Source organism: Bombina bombina, chromosome 4 (genome assembly GCF_027579735.1).
Source record: "Bombina bombina isolate aBomBom1 chromosome 4, aBomBom1.pri, whole genome shotgun sequence".
In the NCBI taxonomy this organism is placed as follows: domain Eukaryota; kingdom Metazoa; phylum Chordata; class Amphibia; order Anura; family Bombinatoridae; genus Bombina; species Bombina bombina.
In genome coordinates, this window is record NC_069502.1 from 611,224,986 (window position 1) to 611,247,521 (window position 22,536).

Sequence of the window (22,536 nt, forward strand, 5' to 3'; positions counted from 1 at the left end):
GTTGGCGTTTGCGCCAATATGGTATCGGCTTACTGGTAGTGTTCCTCTGCTGCTTTTCATAAGCAGTTTGAACTCCACAAAGATTTGTCTTCCTGCAAGTTGCTGGTATGTCAGCTGGATCTTCCCTGTTATCTGGAGATTTCTGCATTTTCTGTGTTTATGCAAACAGCATTATGGAGGATACTTCTGAGATTGTGACTGCCCAGGATCCATCTAAAGCGAGGTATGTTGCATTTATTTTTTGTGACTATGATATATATATATATATATATATATATATATATATATATAGTTTTATACTTTCTTATTGTTCTTCTAGCCCTGAGCCACTGCCTAAGCCCACCAGTTCTCTCTGTGAAAATACTTGCTGGCAGAATAAGAAGTTATATAAAACATGTATCTGGCAAATTTATGATGGAAGCTTTTCTGCCTCTTCGAACCTGAGCAAGCTCCCTGTTGTTGTTTCCGAACCTTTCTCTGATGGGGAAATTGTTTCTGAAATTTCTACACCAACATTTTTTGATTCTTGCTTTCTCTGTTTTCCTCTCCACCCAAAGTGGATGCTGCTATTGCAACATTATCTAAAAAGATTTTTCCGACTGATGATGCTGGTATTTGTAGAGATACTATGGATAAGAAAATGGATCGAAATGTAAAAATACTTTTTATACAGAATGGTGCTGTTGTTCATTCTCTATTAGCCATATTTTCTCCTTTTTTAAGGCTTCTGAAGTTTGTAGTCAGAATATGTTTCAATCTTTTTTCAAAGAGGAGTGAATAACGGCACTACCTGGAGTAGTCACCTATTTTTAATAATCGTTAGATATTAATAAATCCAAACGTAAGTAATTAGTTAGGGCAAACGGTGCTGTACACAATCAATTTGAACAGAGGATTAGTAATGTAAGAATAAGATTACAAAAGAGTGTGTACATATTAACCCTCAACTACTTTTAATAAACATTGAACACAAAGTATATGTATTCAAAACTAAAGAACAAGGAGGTTAGGTTTATGTATTTTTTATTAAGTATATATCTTAAATTTGACAAGAACCTATTAAAAACACAAATCGTACATGTACTAGCGCCACTAGGTGATCAAGGTGGTAGATGGAATACGTTAACTAATAGTATACAGTGATATTACACCTGAACGGTTACCTAATAGTAATAATTAGCTGGGGTATCAAAATGATACAGTATCCTATTGGAAGTAATTGGCTTGAGTATCAATTGTACTTTCACAAGCTGGAGGAGCGTAAATATCAGCTGTTGCCACAGGGCAGGGAATGAAATGAAATATAGGAATAATTTCACATATATGCTGAGGTGTACGCTGTAGTGCTTTATTATGAGTGATGGAGCTTAATACTGAGAGGGAAATATCAGTATAGGTTAAATATATTGTACAGCGACAAATATATTGGTGCTCTGTAATTGTACTTCCCTCTAAAGCACAGAGGTGCTGCCTACAAGTGTCAGGCTTATCGGCGTATAATAAGGTACAGGTATCAGTATATATTGAGCAGAGACAAAAAGTCAATGAAATGGTATGCTGTTATTTTACTACCCCCTGAAGCACCGTGGTGCTGCCTACAGGTGTCAAAGACTATCGGCGTATAATAAGGTACAGGTATCAGAGACAATTAGTGTGAAGTGGGGTAATGAGGCTTGAAAAATAAAGCATTAACTCTAGTGTCTAAGACAATGCCAACTACTACTCAGGTTAGTAGGAGAGACAACAGGTTAATAATATAGTAGTAAATTCTGAATTATATATGTTTCAAAGCAAAATATATTGGAGCCAGAATAACCATATTTTACCCATGTGAGTACACTATTTCATAGGCGGTTGTCTCACTATCTGCTGTGAGACTATCAAGGGGTGAGTATGTACAAATACTTCCAGAGTAGCACCGTATATTACTAATATTGCTGAGGTGACTGGTATGAATGCACTGGTATATATCAGTGCTAAATTCCAGGTAAGTACTGCATTTAGTGCGAGGATGATATTATGTCAGGTCAAAAAAAGCTACTATTGACATCAAGCTGTCGGATGATATATAGAGCACAATGTGTACTAATATAAATGCATCCAAAAGTGCATCCATTGGCTCTCTATTGTAAGTTAAAGGGACAGTCTAGTCCAAAATAAACTTTCATGATTCAGATAGAGAATGTAATTTTTAAACAATTTTTTTGGCTTTGTTCTCTTGGTATTCTTAGTTGAAAGCTAAACCTATGAGGTTCATATGCTAATTTCTAAGCCCATGAAGGCCGCCTCTTCTCTCAGGGCATTTTGACAGTTTTTCACCACTAGAGGGTATTAGTTCACGTATGTCATATAGATAACACTGTGCTCACGCACGTGGAGTTCCAGTGAGCAAAGCTCTGATTGGCCTAAAATGGATGTCTGTCAAAAGAACTGAAATAAGGGGGTCAGTTTGCAGAGGGCTTAGATACAAGGTAATGACAGAGGTAAAAAGTGTATTTATATAACTGTGTTGGTAATGCAAAACTAGGGAATGGGTAATAAGGGGATTATCTATCTTTTCAAACAATAAAAATTATGTTGTAGACTGTCCATTTAAAAAAGAGAGATGACTCAGAGGATAGACAGATCAAATGTATTGCACCGTAGCAAACGTAAATGCTATAGTATTAATTATTGTTACTGCCCTCTTAAGTATGTATAGTCACACTACAGGATATACTAAGATATCAACGGTTGATGTTAGGTTAGTAGCGGTAAAAAGATTTAAGGCTTTTATCCTCCTGTGTTAGACACTACCAGCTAATGCTAGGATTCCTTGATAGGATACAAAATATATATGATGATTAAGTAAGCTGCCTTTCAGTATTACCCAGAATATTTACGTATCTGTATGTAAAAAATATATCAGAACTATAATATTAATATAGTTACTAATATATGTAACTATATTATTCATGTGATATATACATATACTCCGTTATGAGTGAGAGCTCGTTATATCAGTGAGAAATTGATACACTGTGGCTATTCCACCAACGTTTTAATAAATCAGTTTTCAGTGAACTTTATTCTATTCCCATATGGGGCTCTAGTACCCTCATAGCAGGTGTATTATGATTATACCACCAGCAAGATTAGATATAAATATTATTACAGTAAATGACTTGCTGAAGGCGTTTGCAGATTGAGAACAATAACTATGGAGTTACATCCAATGTGGCTATGCCACCAACATTCAAGTGCTAAGCGCTATCAAATTAAAGTTGAGATTACTGAAGAGTACATGTGGATTTGCTAGTTAAAAAAACAACGGAGAATCACTAGATATTCACTCCCCCAACATGTTTCGCAAAAACTGCTTTTTCAAAGTCAGAGCCGCCGCCTTCTTGCTCATTATTTATGGGATAGGTATCGTCTCGGGTCATGCTGAAGGGATGCGTGCGATAGGCCGCACAGAAGGGTGTGTGTGCGAGTACGTCACACAAGGTTGCTGATTGGTCTAACGTATAGGGTGTATGAATACACTATTGTTAAGTCATTATGAAGAATATTCTGAGTATCCTAATTGTATGACCCGAATGAGTATAGTATACCAGTCTGCTTAATATTCAGAATGTCTTGGACTTATGTTGATATACTATTTAGTGAAAATGAAATATAGTATTCTATAAAATTAGATTAGAATGGTAACAGAATGTTGCAAGCAGGATGCATATCTTAGCAATAATCCTATCAATGACTTTTAGATAACGTAAAATCCTGTAGGGATAGGTGGTTGCAGTTTGTTATTTGTAGGGATGTCAAGATATGCATCTGGATATGCAATAACGATGGAAAAGTACATTTTTGGGTGGAGGTAAAAAGAATGGATTAAAAAAATTAGGAGATAAAATATTAAAAAATAATAAAAACGTGGGTAAAGTGTGAAGAATGTCAAATCAATGCAAAGTGAAAAATGGCAAGTCTAAGGAAAGTGAATAATATTTATTGAAACTCAAATAGGTGAAGAACCTATGAGTGTCCATTGCAAGTCTCACGCTAGGTAATCGTGAGACTTTTAAAAGGAGTGATATTGTATTTTCTATAATAGTTTCGCGTTAAATACTAATAGAACTAGTGTGTGTGTGTGTAATATATAAATATATATATATATATATAATATATATATATATATATATATTATTGTTACTATTATTAGTTGTTTGTAGAACACCAACAGATTCCACAGCACTAGAAACAAATATAGGGATCAAATGGGTAGAGGGCCCTGCCAAGAGTTGCACTGTTGTAGTCAGCTCTTAAGAAGGTGATCTACAAACAGCTGGACTCTTAGGCTTACATGCTAATGGGGGTTCAGGGGATAGCGATGGAGGAGTGGAACTGGTATAAAGTAAGGTTAGCATAGGTTTTAAGCATCCCTGAACAGTAGAGTCTTTAGGGAGCGCTTGAAGCTTTCAAAACTAGGGGAGAGTCTTGTGGAGCGAGGCAGAGAGTTCCACAAGATAGGAGCCAGTCTGGAGAAGTCCTGTAAACGGGAGTGTGATGAGTTAACAAGAGAGGAGGAGAGTAGGAGATCATGAGCAGAGCAAAGGGGACGGGAGGGAGATTATCTGGAGACAAGGTCTGATATATAGAGGGGAGCAGTGCAGTTGAGGGCTTCGTATGTCAGAGTGAGAATTTTGTGTTCGATCCTAGAGGCAAGAGGAAGCCAGTGAAGGGATTGGCAGAGAGGTGCAGCAGATGAAGAGCAACGTGTAAGGAAGATGAGTCTGGCAGAGGCATTTATTATGGATTGTAAAGGAGCTAGGCGGCAGGTGGGGACACCAGAGAAGACAGAGTAATCGAGGCTGGAAAGAATGAGAGAGTGGATTAAAATCTTAGTTGTGTCTTGTGTAAGGAAGTGTCAAATTTTCGAGATGTTTTTAAGGTGGAAGCGGCAGGCTTTAGCCAAGGACTGAATGTGAAGAGTGAAAGAAAGATCTGAGTCAAATGTGACGGAGTTGTCGACAGTTATAGAGAGATTGGGGGTGGAGGTTTTGGAAGAAGGGGGGAAAATGAGGAGCTCAGTTTTGGAGAGATTTAGCTTGAGAGGTAGTGAGAGGACATCCAGGAAGAGATGTGAGAAAGACAGTTAGTGACACGAGTTAGCAAGGAAGGAGATCCGGTGCAGAGAAGTAGATTTGGGTGTCGTCGGCATACAAATGATATTGGAAACCGTGGGACTTTATAAGGGAACCTAGTGATGACGTGTAGATTGAGAAGAGAAGGGGGACAGAGGACAGAGCCTTGCGGTGCTCCGACAGAAAGTGGTGACGGGGCAGAGGAGGCCCCAGAGAAGGCTACGGTACGGTTTGACAGGTAGGAAGAGGTCCACGAAAGGGCTGTGTCACAGATGCCGAAGGATTGGAGGGTTTGGAGCAAGAGAGGATGGTCAACAGTGTCAAAGGCTGCGGACAGATCAAGGAGGATGAGCAGAGAGAAGTGGCCTTTTGATTTTTCTGTAAGTAGGTCATTGGTAACCTTAACAATAGCTGTCTCTGTGGAGTGATGGGGGCGAAATCCAGATTGAAATGGGTCAAGAAGGGAGTTTAACATGTAAGTGTCCATTGCAAGAGTCATGCTAGGTAATCGTGAGACTATTGGAAAGAGTGGAAAGAGTGATATTGTATTTACTAAAATAGTGTTGCGTGAAATACTAATAAAACTATTAAAGAAAGTGATATTTATTCTATTACTGTGTTAGAGGGATGCTAAGAAGGCAATTTATAATAGTGTAAATATTGTGATTGCACTAACATGGGTACATATTGGGTGCATAAATACAAAGTGACAATATATTTTATCCGAAGTGACAATTTCTAATGGTAAAAAACCCTCAAGAATGTGTGTGTTTTAATATATTAAGAGTGAATGGAAGAGTACTTTTCTATTATAATGTTATTAGGCTGTTTATTGGTAATAGATTGAATAATTTATCCGGTTCGGATATTGTTTTAACTTCATTTACTCTGATGAATTTTATTTTTAAAGGGATATACCCCATGTGTTTGGATTATAAGAAACATTAATAGTTGATCTGTTTGTTCATTCTTCTGGGATATACAGAGTTAAAGGGACACTGATCCCAAATTTTTTCTTTCGGGATTCAGATAGAGCATGCAATTTTAAGCAACTTTCGAATTTATGCCTATTATAAATTTTTCTTCGTTCTCTTGCTATCTTTATTTGAAAAATAAGACATCTAAGCCTTTTTTTTGTTCAGATTATCCACCAATCAGCAAGAACAAGCCAGGTTGTTTACCAAAAATGGGCCGGCATCTAAACTTACATTCTTGCATTTCAAATAAAGATACCAAAAGAATGAAGAAAATTTGATAATAAGAGTAAATAAGAAATTTGCTTAAAGTTTCATGCTCTATAGAAAATTACGAGTAAGACTGCATGAGCACATAAAAAACATTAGAAATGCTGTCACTGATAAAGAAAAGGGCAAAAATATAACCTCCGTGGCCTCCCATTTTTTACAACATCTTCGGTCCAATCCAAATAATCTCCAATGTATGGGGGTAGAGAAAATAAGTCTAGTCATTAGAGGGGGTAATCTTGAAAAAACATTGCTTCAAGCTGAATGCAAATGGATTTACCTTCTTAACTCTGTATATCCCAGAGGAATGAACGAACAGAACAACTATTTCTGTTTCTTATAATCCAAACACAATGAAGTTAAAGAATATCCGAACTGGATAAATTATTGAATCTATTACCAATAAACAGCCTAATAACATTATAATAGAAAAGTACTCGTTCATTCACTCTTAATATATTAAAACACACACATACTTGGGGGTTTTTAACCATTAGAAATTGTCACTTTGGATAAAACATAGTGTCACTTTGTATTTATGCACCCAATATATACCCATGTTAGTGCAATCACAATATTTACACTATTATAAATTGCCTTCTTAGCATCCTTCTTAACACAGTTATAGAATAGAAATATCACTTTCTTTAATAGTTCTATTAGTATTTCACACATTATTATAGTAAATACAATATAACTCTTTTCAATATATATATGTGTGTGTGTGTGTATGTATATATATATATATATATTTGCCATTTTTCACTTTTCATTGATTTGACATACTTCACCTATGCTTTTATTAATTTTTAATATTTTATTATCTCCTGACTTTTTAATCCATTCTTTTCACTTCCACCCAAGAATGTACTTTTCCATCCAGATGCATATCTTGACATCCCTACAATTAACAAACTACAACCACCTATCCCTACAGGATTTTACGTTAGCAATAATCCTATCAATGACTTTTAGATAAGATATGCATCCTGCTTGCCTGTTACCATTCTAATCTAATTTTATATAATACCATATTTCATTTTCACTAAATAGTATAATATATCAACATAAGTCCAAGACATTCTGAATGCCCCCTCTGTGCGGCCTATCCCACGCATCCCTTCAGCATGATGTGATGATATCCCATAAATAATAAAAAAGAAGGCAGCGGCTCCGCCTTTGAAAAAGCAGTTTTTGCAAAACATGTTAGGGGAGTGAGAATCTAGCGATTCTCTGTTTTTTTTTTTTTAACTAGCAAATCCGCATGTACTCTTTAGTAATCTCAACTTTAATTTGATAGCACTTGAATGTTGGTGGCATAGCCACATTGGATGTAACTCCATAGTTATTGTTCTCAATCTCCAAACGCCTTCAGCAAGTCATTTACTGTAATAATATTTATATCTAATCTTGCTGGTGGTATAATCATAATACACCTATGAGGGTACTACAGCCCCATATGGGAATAGAATAAAGTTCACTGAAAAACTTATATATTATGACGTTGGTGGTAGAGATGCACCGAAATGAAAATTCTGGGCTGAAACCGATACCGAAAATTCAGGAAGCCCCTGGCCAAAAACCGAAACAAAACCGAAAATTTTTATTTTTTAACTACAGTGTTTGTGTGTAGCTAAGAGAGCTTGTAGGCGGGAAAGCTCCAACAAATGGGCATGGTCACTTGTACCATAGGGTGTAATCTGCAGTGAAACTGGTGAAGTTCTACAACGGAGAGCTTGGTTATAGCCAGACAACAATACGAGGTGGACATGTGTTTTGTTTTTGGGTGTAGTTATCTGTGCAATGGGCGTGGCTGCACCTTATCGTCTCATCGTATCTCCACCTAGTTCCTGGTAGGGGTCTCACACTGACCCGTCAGATTATATGTCCGGAGCCCTAAATGGAGTCTGCCTGTCACCTATCACCAGGACTACTGGACTTAGCTACGACCTTACGTGCAAGGTGGTTATAGAAAGTTACTGTGCTTTTTTTGTATACACTGTCTGGTGGGTGCTAATTTGTGCCAACTGTGTGCGAGCTTGGGGCTTATGCATATATAGTGTGCACATATATTTGCCTCAAGCGAATAGAATGTCTATGCTCAAGAGGCTGATGTATGAGCACTGTATATAAGGCTTATACATATTCACTGTGTGTGCCTAGGGATGTGTCTGATAATATCAAGTGTTTATAAACATGTTACTTATCCCCCTTTGAATACAGGTAGCCCTCAGTTTACGCCGGGGTTAGGTTCCAGAAGGAATGGTTGTAAATCGAAACCGTTGTAAATTGAAACCCAGTTTATAATGTAAGTCAATGGGAAGTGAGGGAGTTAGGTTCCAGGCCCCTCTCAAAATTGACATAAGTAACACCTAATACATTATTTTTAACCCTTTAAGGACACAGCTTTCAGTTTGCTCAATTGTTTTATGACGAAAAATTCCGTCATATGTCCTTAAGAGGTTAAGCTTTGAAATGAAAACTTTAAATGCTAACAGCAATTATAAACCTAATAAAATAGATTGTAGCATCATCAAACTAAGTTTAAATAAACAAAAACATTTGCTAAACCGCACCTAATAAAATAATCACACAAACACAGACTGTATCCTCATCAATCTAAGTTTAATGAACAAAAACAAAATAATCACACAACAGACTGTATCATCATCAAACTAAGTTTAATGAAGAAAAATGTTTTTTTTACTTGCATTTTTCTGCAGCTAAGGGAAGTGGCTGCTAGATCTTGTTGCTTTAAAAAACGGCTCCATTGCTCAGGTCTGGTTATATACTGATTCAGCCTGCCTGAGTTTAATCACACAACAGACTGTATCATCATCACACTGTTTAATGAACAAAAACGTTTTTTACTTGCCTTTTTCTGCAAACAGTTCTCTGCATTGAGTCTGCAGCTAAGGGAAGTGGCAGCTAGATCTTGTTCCTTTGAAAGCTGATCCATTGATCATGTCTGGCTTGCTTTTCTTTGCATGTGTTTGCTGAAACACAAGCAGACAGCTCCACCTAATGGCTATTTTAATGTATGCATGTGCTAATGCTTTCAATAGCAGTCAATGCTTTTCAATAGCAAAAAAAAGGGCGTTATTCTGAAACGGCGCAAATTGAACCGCCGTAAACCGAGGGCCACCTGTACTGTAATTCAGAACTTTGGTTTCCTTCTAAAAAAAAAGGGTACTGCTGGTTTCAAATATCATCATGTCATGGTACTTATGTGTGTGCTCTGTGTATAATGCCACCTTATGCTAAGGATAGGCATGTAACTCAATAGAACAGGGGAGGGCTGTACATTTTTAAATTGGAGTTGCACATTTTCGGCAACTCCAAGTAATGAACTCAAACAGCAGTTCTAGGCTGGCATCAAATTTGAAATATGCTACACAATAATTTTACCGAAAATAAAAGGCATAAAAACCGAAATAACCAAAAATGTCATTTTCGGCCAAAACTTTCTGCGGCCGAAATTTAGGTGCATCCCTAGTTGGTGGAATAGCCACAGTGTATCAATTTCTCAGTTATAACGAGCTTTCACTCATAACGGAGTTTATGTGTATATATCACATGAATAATATAGTTACCCAGGTTCTGATAATTTTTACATACAGATGCGTAAATATTCTGGGTAATACTCAAAGGCGACTTACTTAATAATCATATGTATCTTGTATCCTACCAAGCATTCCTAGCATTAGCCGGTAGTGTCTAACACAAGGATAAAAGCCTTAATATTTTTTTACCGCTACTAACCTAACATCAACCGTAGTCTGACTATACATACTTAAGAGCGCAGTAACAATAATTAATACTATAGCATTTACGTTTGCTACGGTGCAATATATTTGATCTTTCTGTCCTCTGAGTCATCTCTCTTTTTTTAACTTCCAATAGAGAGCCACTGAATGCACTTTTGGATGCATTTATACTAGTACACATTGTGCTCTATATATAATCTGACAGCGTGGTGTTAATAGTAGCTTTTTTTGACCTGACATAATATCATCCTCGCACTAAATGCAGTACTTACCTGGAATTAAGCACTAATATATACCAGTGCATTCATACCAGTCACCTCAGCAATATTAGTAATATACAGTGCTACTCTGGAAGTTTTTGTACATATTCACCTCTTTATAGTCTCACAGCAGATAGTGAGACAACCAACCTATGAAATAGTGTACTATTAATCACATGGGTAAAATATGGTTATTCTGGCTCTAATATATTTTGCTTTGAAACGTGTATATATAATTCAGGTTAAAACTAGAGAGTGGTAATTTACTACTATAATTATTTAACCTGTTGTCTCTCCTACTAACCTTAGTAGTTGGCAGTGTCTTAGACACTAGCGTTATTGCTTTATTTTTCAAGCCTCATTACCCCACTTTACATTAATTGTCTCTGATACCTGTACCTTATTATATGCTGATAATCTTTGACACCTGTAGGCAGCACCACGGTGCTTCAGAGGGTAGCAAAATAACAGCGTACCATTTCATTGACTTTTTGTCTCTGCTCAATATATACTGATACCTGTACCTTATTATACGCTGATAAGCCTTTGACTTTTGTAGGCAGCACCTCTGTGCTTTAGATGGAAGTACAATTACAGAGCACCATTATATTGACTCTTTGTCTCTGTACAATATATATAACCTATATTGATATTTCCCTCTCAGTATTAAGCTCCATCACTCATAATACAGCACTACGTGTACACCTCAGCATATATTTGAACTTATTCCTATATTTCATTTCATTCCCTGCCTGTGGCAACAGCGAATATTTACGCTCCTCCATACAGCTTGTGAAAGCACAATTAATACTCAAGCTAATTACTATCAATAGGATACTGTATCATTTTGATACCCCAGCTAATTATTATTAGGTAACCATTCAGGTGTAATATTATCACTGTATACTATTAGATAACTTATTCCATCTACCACCTTGATCACCTATCTGCGCTAGTACATGTACGATTTGTGTTTTTAAGGGGTTTCTTGTAAATTTATTCTTAATAAAAGTTAAATTTTAAACCTGACCTTCTGTTCTTTAGTTTTGAATATGTTTCAATCTTTACCTGAAGATTTAAATATTTTTCCTTTCAGTACATGATCTTTAAGAAGGTAACTTCATTTTGTCTCCTTGCTGCTTCAGAGATGTTAGTTTAATGCTAAATTCATGGTGACTGCTAATCTGGTGCATAGAGCCGTGTGGTTACGTCATTGGGATGTCTATCCTGCTTCGAAGGTTAACTTTTTGGGGCTTCCATTTGAATGGGATATGTTGTTTGGTAAGCAATTAAACCTATTAATCTCTTAAGAGCTCTAGAGGTAAGAGTCATTTTCGTCCTTCTGCTCCTTAGGCAAGAAAGAATGTTTCATATGCTCACAGATGACAAACTTCCTATCAGAGTTTTAAGTATTCCCTTAAGAAGTATTCCTTTTGTCCCCAAGGAGTGGAAATCTGTGTCAGACCAGGGGTAGGGGAACCCCTTTTCTAACCAGCACACAGGAAATTTTATGACGGTGTCCCTGCCCAAGCTCCTTTGGTTGGAGGCAGACTTGCAAGATTCAGAGAGGTTTGGGCAACTGGTATCTCAGACAAATGGGTCCTCAATCTTTTATCAGGTTATTAACTAGAATTCAGGAAGAAGCCTCTTTTACCTCACTTGGAGAATTCACTGATCCAGTAAAGATAGAAGTAATTCACCAGCTTATCAAGCTGTTAAAGGATCAGGTTATCCTGAGAGTATGTGTGTACAACCAGAATCAAGGGTTAATTTCCAAGTCTTCTTAATACAGGAGGAGGATGGGAATTGGAGACCAATCCTAGATCTTCGCAAACAAAACACCTTTCTAGTAGTTCAATCCTTCAAGATGGATACAGCACATTTATGTAATCAACCTGATGCCTCTGGGGAGCATTTATTTAGTCTGTAGACCTCAGCGATGCTTATTTCCACATACCTATAGCAAATGCACACTTGAAATATCTGAAGTTTGCTAGTGGACAATCAGCACTTTCAGTTTGCAGCCCCTACCATTTGGCATTTCAACAGCTCCAAGAGTATTCACAAGAGTCCGGGTTCCTATGGTGGCATAGGTACGTCTAAGGGGTCTATTTGTTGTTCATTATTTAGACAACCTACTCCTTATGCCGATTTTATGCAACAAGCAAACATTCACAGATAAATTCTAATTCAGTTTCTTCAAAATCATTTAATCCCATCTCAGGACCTAGTATTTTTGGGAACTTGTTTCAACACTCTCAGCGGAATGGTATCTCTTCCTCAACCACAAATCCAATTTCTGAGAATAATATTTTCTAAGAAATATTTCTAAATCTTCTATGGATAAAGTATCTATCAGCACATCAGTGGATGAAGTTTTTAGGTCACATGGCCTTAGTCATTCATGTTGTCAAGTGGGCAAGATCGAGTATGTGTCCTTTCAAAACCATTTCCTGTTATTACAAGAAAAGAATCAGTCTGTCTCTTCAGATTCCTTTCCATGGACCTTGAAGAAATATCTCTTTTTTCGGTGCATACAGATTCAAAATCTGTCAAGAGGCCTTCCTTTAAAGAGCCAAACTGGGTTCCGATTCAGATGGATGCAAGCAAGTTAGGATGGGGGGGGGGCATCTGCAACTGAATCTTTGCTCAGAGACTTTGAGAATGTCACATTCAGTGCCTTCCATCCAATCTTCTGGAAATAAGGGTTTGTTTATCTTGCTCTTCTACATTTTCAAGATTATCTGAAGGGGAAGTTAGTAAGGTGTTATGAGACAAACAGAACCACATCATACATTCAGTTCCAGGGGAGGAAACAAGAAGTCAGTGGGTCTTAAAGGTTGTAGCTCCAATATTTGTTTGGGCTCAGCGCAACATTCAACTCATATCAGCTATTCATGTTCCAGGTCACGACAATGTTGTATCAGACTTTTTAAGCAGGAAGAGAATTTTGTCAATGGTAGATGCAACTCAACAATCATTTTGTTTAAAATTATAGCCTGCAGGTGGGGATGCAGACATAGATCGTATGGCCTCCAAAGACAACAATCAGGTTGCCAGGTCCCAGCAAGATTAGCCATTCAAACTGATTTATGTTTTTCCTCCTCTTCCTCTAATATGCCGGTTATTGAGGAGAATTCAAAGGGAAAATATGACCTTCATCCTGGTTCTTCCCTTTTGGCCACACAGGCCATGGTTCCCTCTGATTCAGAGAATGGTAATTCTTCCTTCTTGGCATCCTCCAGTTCATCGGGACATGCTGTGCCAAGGTCCTATGTTTTATCTAAGACCACAATTATTCAAGCTAAAGGCATGGTTTGTTGAAGTCTCCAGATTGCGTTTAATGAGTATTTCAACCTTCTGTTATTGAAACACTTTTACAAGCTAGGAACGGTTCAACTTCCAGAATCTGTTACAGCATTTTTCTTATCATGGATGCTCAATAATAAAGCCTCTACTGATTCATTAATCTCTCATATACTAGAATTTTACATAATGGATATCTTCAGAGACTTAGTGCTCGAACTTTAAAGCTTCAAGTTTTTGCCATTTCTGCAATTTCCAGAATTAAACCTTGGCTCATATACAACCTTTTACTAAAACGGTTAACCTTCCTGGGATTTGCCATTGGTCAGAACTTCATGCTCTTTCGGTAGAGAATCATGCCTTTCCTTTCATCAGGACAAAGTTGTTCTTTAAACTGTACCAGAATTATTTCCTAAAGTAGTGTCTGGATTCCATAAAAATCAAATATATCTTGCCTTTTTGCCCAGAAAGCCAGCAGGTTCAAGGGAAACCTTTTATATGGTTTAAATGTTGTTTGATAACTCATTTATGTTACACGAACACAATCAATTCGCAAGTCATATCGATTGTCCCGGCTATTTCTAGAGCATATAAGCAGAGAGGTCAACAGGTTCCAGAAGGGCTTAAAGCACACTCAAGGGCATTTGCTACATCCTGGCTTTACACGCAGATGCTATTCCTGAAAAAATTTGCCAAGCTGCTGTTTGGAAGTCACATCATACCTTTTATTTATCACCTACAAATTGGCGCGTCGTCAGTCCAGCGTCTGCAAAGTTTGGTTTGCAAGATCTGTTCTTGTGTTTTGTCTTAATAAAGTTAGACATGTTTGCAGTTATATTCGCATTTCATTATTACTGCTTAATTTTTTTTCCCCACCCTTATGTTCTTCACAGCTTTTGATTCTTCTCACTGGTAGATATTACTACCAGGAGGGCCAAGACATCTAGAAATTTTAGCCCAAAAATATATGTAATTTCTATATCTTGGCCCATATCCCCTGGGTAATACCTTCCAAGCTCCCTCCCATTTTTTTCCATGACCACCTATTAGCTGGACATCTCTAGGAGGAGGGGGGTGATACTGTCTGGGAGTTACCTATGTAAAAGTAAACTAGGGGAGTGGACAGTCCTATCCACTCCCCTTTGGGGAGAGGTTTTTCACTTGGAGGTGTTACCCAGGGATATGGGCCAGCTAAAGAAATTGCTATATTTTGGGTTAAAATTTCTAGTTTTTACGTTGTAATAACATATCTGCTCAGGCGCACTTTCTACCTTTTACCGAAAATACTTTAAAGGAACATTGTTCACTATATTTTTCTTTGCATAAATGTTTATCCTATCTGGGGGTGTTTTGTAAAAATGTATAGTTTTGCTTATTTTTAAATAACATTGTGCTGGCTTTTAGACTCCTAACCAAGCCCCACAGTTTTAGATGTATACTGATGTCTACAGACTCTATCTTGCTCCTGTTTGTGTAAAGGGTCTCTTTATATGCAGGGGAGGAAGAAGTGTCTGCTATTTCTCTTTCTCAGCCATTTCAGCGGTGTTGTCCCGCCTAAACTCATTAACATTGCTAAATTGGGAGCATCTAAGTACCAATTTTAAAAGGTTTTAAAACTGGCTTTTTATATTCGTATCTGTCCATATTCTTCTTTATAGTAGTGTCTATTACATGCAGTTATATGAAAATGTCCCTTTAATCTCTATATCACATGCTTTAAGTTGGTTCATAACAGTATTTTAACATGTAAAATGAAACTTGGGATTCATCTTCTTTATCCGTATGCAAATAGGATGAAAGAGCAGGCATGGCAGTAACTGGGCCAAAATGCATGTTTCATATCAGTAGTATTAAATATAATAAACTATTTCAGGGTAGTAGTGTATCTAAGTCTTCTGATTATACTGTATGTGTTGAATTTACAGAAAAGGTATAGTGAAAGATTGAATTATTGTTCATGCTTTTAAATTATAGATCCTGTATCAAATTAAATAGTTAAAATAATGGGAAGTGTTGTTTTACAGTCAGATACTTGAAACTGCTCCCCTTGCTTACACAGCACCGCTTGTTCATATATAAAAAAAAGAATACAGCTCTTCACCTGGAGATGGCTTACCAAGCCCACAATAATGCACACAAATCATGAATAAGAGTTTTTTTTTTTTTTGTTGGATTCCCCACACTTTGATTTAACTCCACTTTTGTTTCGCTGGAGCATTGGATTTTTTTACACAGCCCTGCCCCAGGATAAATTAAATAGACATAAAAATGTCAGTGTGGCCATAGGCTGCATGCATTTGCATTAGTCTCCCACACACACTTTGAAGTAGCTATGATGTCACATGAAGGTACATTTGACCTATGGTTGCCGCACATCGATAAATGCCAACAGCATACACTGTTAGCATTTATCATTGCACCAAGCAGTTCTTGTGAACTGCTGGTGCAATGCCGCCCCTGCCAGATTCGTATTCGATCCGGGTGGATTTCTCCAACATTGGTGGTGTGTCCGGTCCCACGGCGTCATCCTTACTTGTGGGAATATCTCTTCCCCAACAGGAAATGGCAAAGAGGTCCCAGCAAAGCTGGCCATATAGTCCCTCCTAGGCTCCGCCCACCCCCAGTCATTCTCTTTGCCGTTGCACAGGCAACATCTCCACGGAGATGGTTAGAGTATGTGGTGTTTAGTTGTAGTTTTTTTATTCTACTATCAAGAGTTTGTTATTTTAAAATAGTGCTGGTATGTACTATTTACTCTGAAACAGAAAAAGATGAAGAATTCTGTTTGTGAGAGGAAGATGATTTTAGCAGACAGTAACTAAAATCCTTTGCTGTTTCCACATAGGGACTGTTGAGATGAAGTAACTTCAGTTGGGGGAAACAGCAGACTTTTCTGCTTAAGGTATGACATATTTCTAACAAGACTGTGTAATGCTGGAAGGCTGTCCATTTCCCCTCATGGGGACCGGTAAGCCATTTTCTTAGTCTCAAGCAGAATAAAGGGCTTAATATGGGCTATAAACTGGTAGACACTTTTATGGGCAAAATCGATTGCTTTATTTGGGCATTTTATACATGTTTATGCTTGTAATTCACACTTATAAGCTTGGGGAACGTTTTTTAACGTCAGGCACTGTGTTAGACACCTTTTCCAGTCAGGAAGGGCCTTCCCAGTTGTAGGCTGAGCCTCATTTTCGCGCCATTATTGCGCAGTTGTTTTTGAGAGCAAGACATGCAGATACATGTGTGAGGACCTGAAAATAGTTGGAAAAGTTCCTAGAAGGCGTCATTTGGTATCGTATTCCCCTCTGGGCTTGGTAGAGTCGCAGCAAAGGCTGTAGCTGGGACTGTAGAGGGGTTAAAACTGTAACCGGCTCCGGTTTCGTTATTTTAAGGGTTAAAGCTCTGAAAATTGGTGTGCAATACTTTTAATGCTTTAAGACACTGTGGTGAAATTTTGAACAATTCCTTCATATTTTTCACATATTCAGTAATAAAGTGTGCTCGTTTAAAATTTAAAGAGGACAGTAACGGTTTTGTTTTAAAAACGGTTTTTGTGTTTTACTGACAAGTTTAAGCCTGTTTACATGTCTGTGCCTTCAGAAAGCTATGTTCTATATGTATGAAAGTCAATGTGTCTCCCCCTTCTAAATTATGTGATTCATTGTGCCAAAGCGTCCAAAACAAAGTAAGGACAGTACTGTCACAGATAATGAAGTTGCCCAAGATGATTCATCAGATGAAGGGAGTAGACATGGGTTCTACATCATCTCCTTCTGTGTCTACCCCAGTTTTGCCCACGCAGGAGGCCCCTAGTACTTCTAGCGCGCCAATGCTTATACCATGCAACAATTGACGGCTGTAATGGATAATTCCATAGCAAATTATTTTATCCAAAATGCCTGCATATCAGAGAAAGCGCGATTGCTCTGTTTTAAACACTGAAGAGCAGGAGGGCGCTGATGATAATTGTTCTGTCATACCCCTCACACCAATCTGAAGGGGCCATGAGGGAGGTTTTGTCAGATGGGGAAATTTCAGATTCAGGAAAAATTTCCCAACAGGCTGAACCTGATGTTGTGACATTTAAATTTAAATTAGAACATCTCCGCGCACTGCTTAAGGAGGTGTTATCTACTCTAGGTGATGTGACAACCTGGTCATTCCAGAAAAATTATGCAAGATGGATAGTTCCTAGAGGTTCCGGTGCACCCCGACGCTTTTCCTATACCCAAGCGGGTGGCGGACATAGTGAATAAGGAGTGGGAGAAGCCCGGCATACCTTTTGTTCCCCCTCCTATATTTAAGAAATTATTTTCCTATGGTCGACCCCAGAAAGGACTTATGGCAGACAGTCCCTAAGGTCGAGGGGGCAGTTTCTACTCTAAACAAGCGCACTACTATTCCTATCGAGGATAATTGTGCTTTCAAAGATCCTATGGATATAAAATTGGAGGGTTTGCTTAAAAAGATTTTTATACAGCAAGGTTACCTTCTTCAAACCCATTTCGTGCATTGTTCCTGTCACTACAGCAGCGTGGTTCTGGTTCGAGGAACTAGAAAGTCGCTCAGTAGAGAGACTCCATATGAGGAGGTTATGGACAGAGTTCACGCACTTAAGTTGGCTAACTCTTTTATTTTAGATGCCGCTTTGCAAATAGCTAGATTAGCTGCGAAAAATTCAGGGTTTGCAATTGTGGCGCGCAGAGCGCTTTGGCTAAAGTCTTGGTCAGCGGATGTATCATCCAAGACAAAATTGCTTAATATCCCCTTCAAAGGGTAAAACTCTCTTTGGGCCAGAATTTGAAAGAGATTATCTGACATCACTGGGGGAAAGGGCCACGCCCCTCCCACAAGATAGGCCTTTCAAAGCCAAGAATAAGTCTAATTTTCAATCCTTTCGTAATTTCAGGAACGGACCGGGCTCTAATTCTGCATACCTCTAAGCAAGAGGGTAATACCTCACAGACCAAACCAGCCTGGAAAACCGATGCAAGGCTTTAACAAGGGTAAGCAGGCCAAGAAGCCTGCCGCTGCTAACAAAACAGCATGAAGGAATAGCCCCCGATCCGGGACCGGATCTAGTGGGGGGCAGACTCTCTCTCTTTGCTCAGGCTTGGGCAAGAGATGTTCAGGATCCCTGGACGCTAGAAATTGTTTCTCAGGGTTATCTTCTGGAATTCAAAGGAACTACCCCCAAGGGAAGGTTCCCACATGTCTCACTTATCCTCAAACCAAATAGAGGACAGGCGTTCTTACATTGTGTAGAAGACCTGCTAAAGATGGTGAGTGATGACACCCAGTTCCAACGGCGGAACAAGGAATGGGATTTTACTCAAATCTGTTTGTGGGTTCCCAAAAAAAGAGGGAACTTTCAGACCAATCCTGGATCTAAAGATCCTAAACAAATTTCTCAGAGTACCATCGTTCAAGATGGAAACCATTCAAACGATTCTACCCACAATTCAGGAAGGTCAATTTATGCACTACTGTGGATCTAAAGGATGCGTATCTACATATTCCTATCCACAAAGAACATCTTCAGTTCCTAAGGTTCGCCTTTCTGGGACAAACATTACCAGTTTGTGGCCCTCCCATTCGGGTTAGCCACTGCTCCAAGGATTTTCACAAAAGGTACTCGGTCCCTTCTAGCGGTTCTAAGACCAAGGGGCATTGCAGTAGTACCGTACTTGACGACATTCTAGTACAAGCGTCGTCTCTTTCAAAGGCAAAGGCTCACTCAGACATCGTTCTGGTCTTTCTCAGATATCACCGGATGGAAGGTGAACATAGAAAAAAAGTTCCCTGTCTCCGTCGACAAGAGTTCCCTTCTTGGGAAACAATAATAGATTCCTTAGAAATGAGGATTTTCTTGACAGAAGTCAGAAAGTCAAAACTTCTAACGCTTGTCAAGTTCTTATTCTATTCCTCGTCCTTCCGTAGCTCAGTGCATGGAAGTAGTAGGATTGATGTGGTTGCAGCAATGGACATAGTTCCTTTTGCGCGAATTCATCTAAGACCATTACAACTGTGCATGCTGAAACAGTGGAATGGGGACTATACAGACTTGTCTCCAGTGATTTCAAGTAGATCAGAAGACCAGAGACTCACTCCGTTGGTGGCTAACCCAGGATCACCTATCCAGGGAATGAGCTTCCGCAGCCCAGAGTGGGTCATCGTCGCAACCGACGCCAGCCTAGTGGCTGGGGCGCGGTCTGGGAATCCCTGAAAGCTCAGGGACTGTGGTCTCGGGAAGAGTCTCTTCTCCCGATAAACACTTCTGGAACTAAGAGCTGATATTCAATGCTCTCAGGGCTTGGCCTCAGCTAGCAAAGGCCAGATTCATAAGATTCCAATCAGACAACATGACGACTGTTGCTTATCTCAATCATCAGGGGGGAACAAGGAGTTCCCTGGTGATGAAAGAAGTGACCAAAATAATACAATGGGCGGAGAATCACTCCTGCCACCTATCTACGATCCACATTCCAGGTGTGGAAAACTGGGAAGCGGATTATTTGAGTCGTCAGACATTCCATCCGGGGGAGTGGGAACTCCACCCGGAGATCTTTGCCCAGTTGACGCAACTATGGGGCATTCCAGATGTGGATCTGATGGCGTCTCGTCAGAACTTCAAGGTTCCTTGCTACGGGTCCAGATCCAGGGATCCCAAGGCGACTCTAGTGGATGCACTAGTAGCGCCTTGGACCTTCAACCTAGCTTATGTGTTTCCACCGTTTCCTCTCATTCCCAGGCTGGTAGCCAGGATCAAACAGGCGAGGGCCTCGGTGATCTTGATAGCTCCTGCGTGGCCACGCAGGACTTGGTATGCAGACCTGGTGAATATGTCATCGGTTCCACCATGGAAGCTACCTTTGAGACAGGACCTTCTTGTTCAGGGTCCATTCGAACATCCAAATCTGGTCTCCCTCCAACTGACGGCTTGGAGATTGAACGCTTGATTCTATCAAAGCGTGGGTTTTCCGATTCCGTGATAGATACTCTGGTTCAAGCCAGAAAACCGGTAACTAGAAAGATTTACCATAAAATATGGAAAAGATATATCTGCTGGTGTGAATCCAAGGGATTCCCATGGGATAAGATAAAGATTCCTAGGATTCTTTCCTTTCTACAAGAAGGTTTGGATAAAGGATTATCTGCGAGTTCTCTAAAGGGACAGATTTCTGCTTTATCTGTCCTACTACACAAACGACTGGCAGTTGTGCCAGATGTTCAAGCGTTTGTTCAGGCTTTGGTTAGGATCAACCCGGTTTACAGACCTTTGACTCCTCCCTGGAGTTTAAATCTAGTTCTTTCAGTTCTTCAAGGGGTTCCGTTTGAACCTTTACATTCCATAGATATTAAGTTATCTTGGAAAGTTTTGTTTTTGGTGGCTATTTCTTCTGCTAGAAGAGTTTCTGAGTTATCTGCTCTACAGTGTACTCCACCCTATCTGGTGTTCCATTCAGATAAGGTTGTTTTGCGTACTAAGCCTGGTTTTCTACCAAAGGTTGTTTCCAACAAAAAAATTAATCAGGAGATAGTTGTACCTTCTTTGTGTCCGAATCCAGTTTCAAAGAAGGAACGTTTGCTACACAATTTAGATGTAGTCCGTGCTCTAAAATTCTACTTAGAAGCTACAAAAGAGTTCAGACAAACTTCTTCTCTGTTTGTCGTCTATTCTGGTAAAAGGAGAGGTCAAAAAGCAACTTCTACCTCTCTTTCCTTTTGGCTTAAATGCATCATCCGATTGGCTTATGAGACTGCCGGACGGCAGCCTCCTGAAAGAATCACAGCTCACTCCACTAGGGCTGTAGCTTCCACATGGGCCTTCAAGAACGAGGCTTCTGTTGATCAGATATGTAAGGCAGCGACTTGGTCTTCACTGCACACTTTTACCAAATTTTACAAATTTGATACTTTTGCTTCTTCAGAGGCTATTTTTGGGAGAAAGGTTTTGCAAGCCGTGGTGCCTTCCGTTTAGGTTACCTGATTTGCTCCCTCCCTTCATCCGTGTCCTAAAGCTTTGGTATTGGTTCCCACAAGTAAGGATGACGCCGTGGACCGGACACACCAATGTTGGAGAAAACAGAATTTATGCTTACCTGATAAATTACTTTCTCCAACGGTGTGTCCGGTCCACGGCCCGCCCTGGTTTTTTAATCAGGTCCGATGAATTATTTTCTCTAACTACAGTCACCACGACACCCTATGGTTTCTCCTATTTTTTCCTCCTGTCCGTCGGTCGAATGACTGGGGTGGGCAGAGCCTAGGAGGGACTATATGGCCAGCTTTGCTGGGACTCTTTGCCATTTCCTGTTGGGGAAGAGATATTCCCACAAGTAAGGATGACGCCGTGGACCGGACACACCGTTGGAGAAAGTAATTTATCAGGTAAGCATAAATTCTGTTTTCTGTCCGCCCCCTCAGAAAACTATAATATAAATGTCTTGGGATCAGTCAAGTCACATGATGCTGATTTTCCTTCACTTTTTAGGGACTTAGTGTATGGAGGGAATTGGCAGGCGGGCAGGTTATGGAGCAGCGGTCTAAATGCTTCATAACTCGCCGGAAACACGGGGCATCAAGCTCCGTATGAAGCTTGATAAATTGACCCCACAGCATACAAATGTTAAAAATGTTTTTAATTTACTTTTATGATCAAATTTGTTTTGTTTTCATGGTATTGTTTGTTGAAGAGGTACCTATGTAGGTAGCTTGCACATGTCTGGAGCAGGAAAAAGTGCCATGTATTGCTCTTGAAAATATATAACATTCTTCTCAAACTGCTGCTATATAGTCCTGCAGACGTGTACATTCCTGAGCTTACCTCACATTC

General features: G+C 39.2%; 1 protein-coding gene across 3 annotated transcripts in view; it reads left to right on the forward strand.

The window, feature by feature from the left end:
- AFG1L (AFG1 like ATPase) overlaps window positions 1-22,536 on the forward strand; it is a 763,812-nt gene that overhangs the window by 12,201 nt on the left and 729,075 nt on the right. The gene's annotated exons all lie outside the window — the stretch shown is intronic.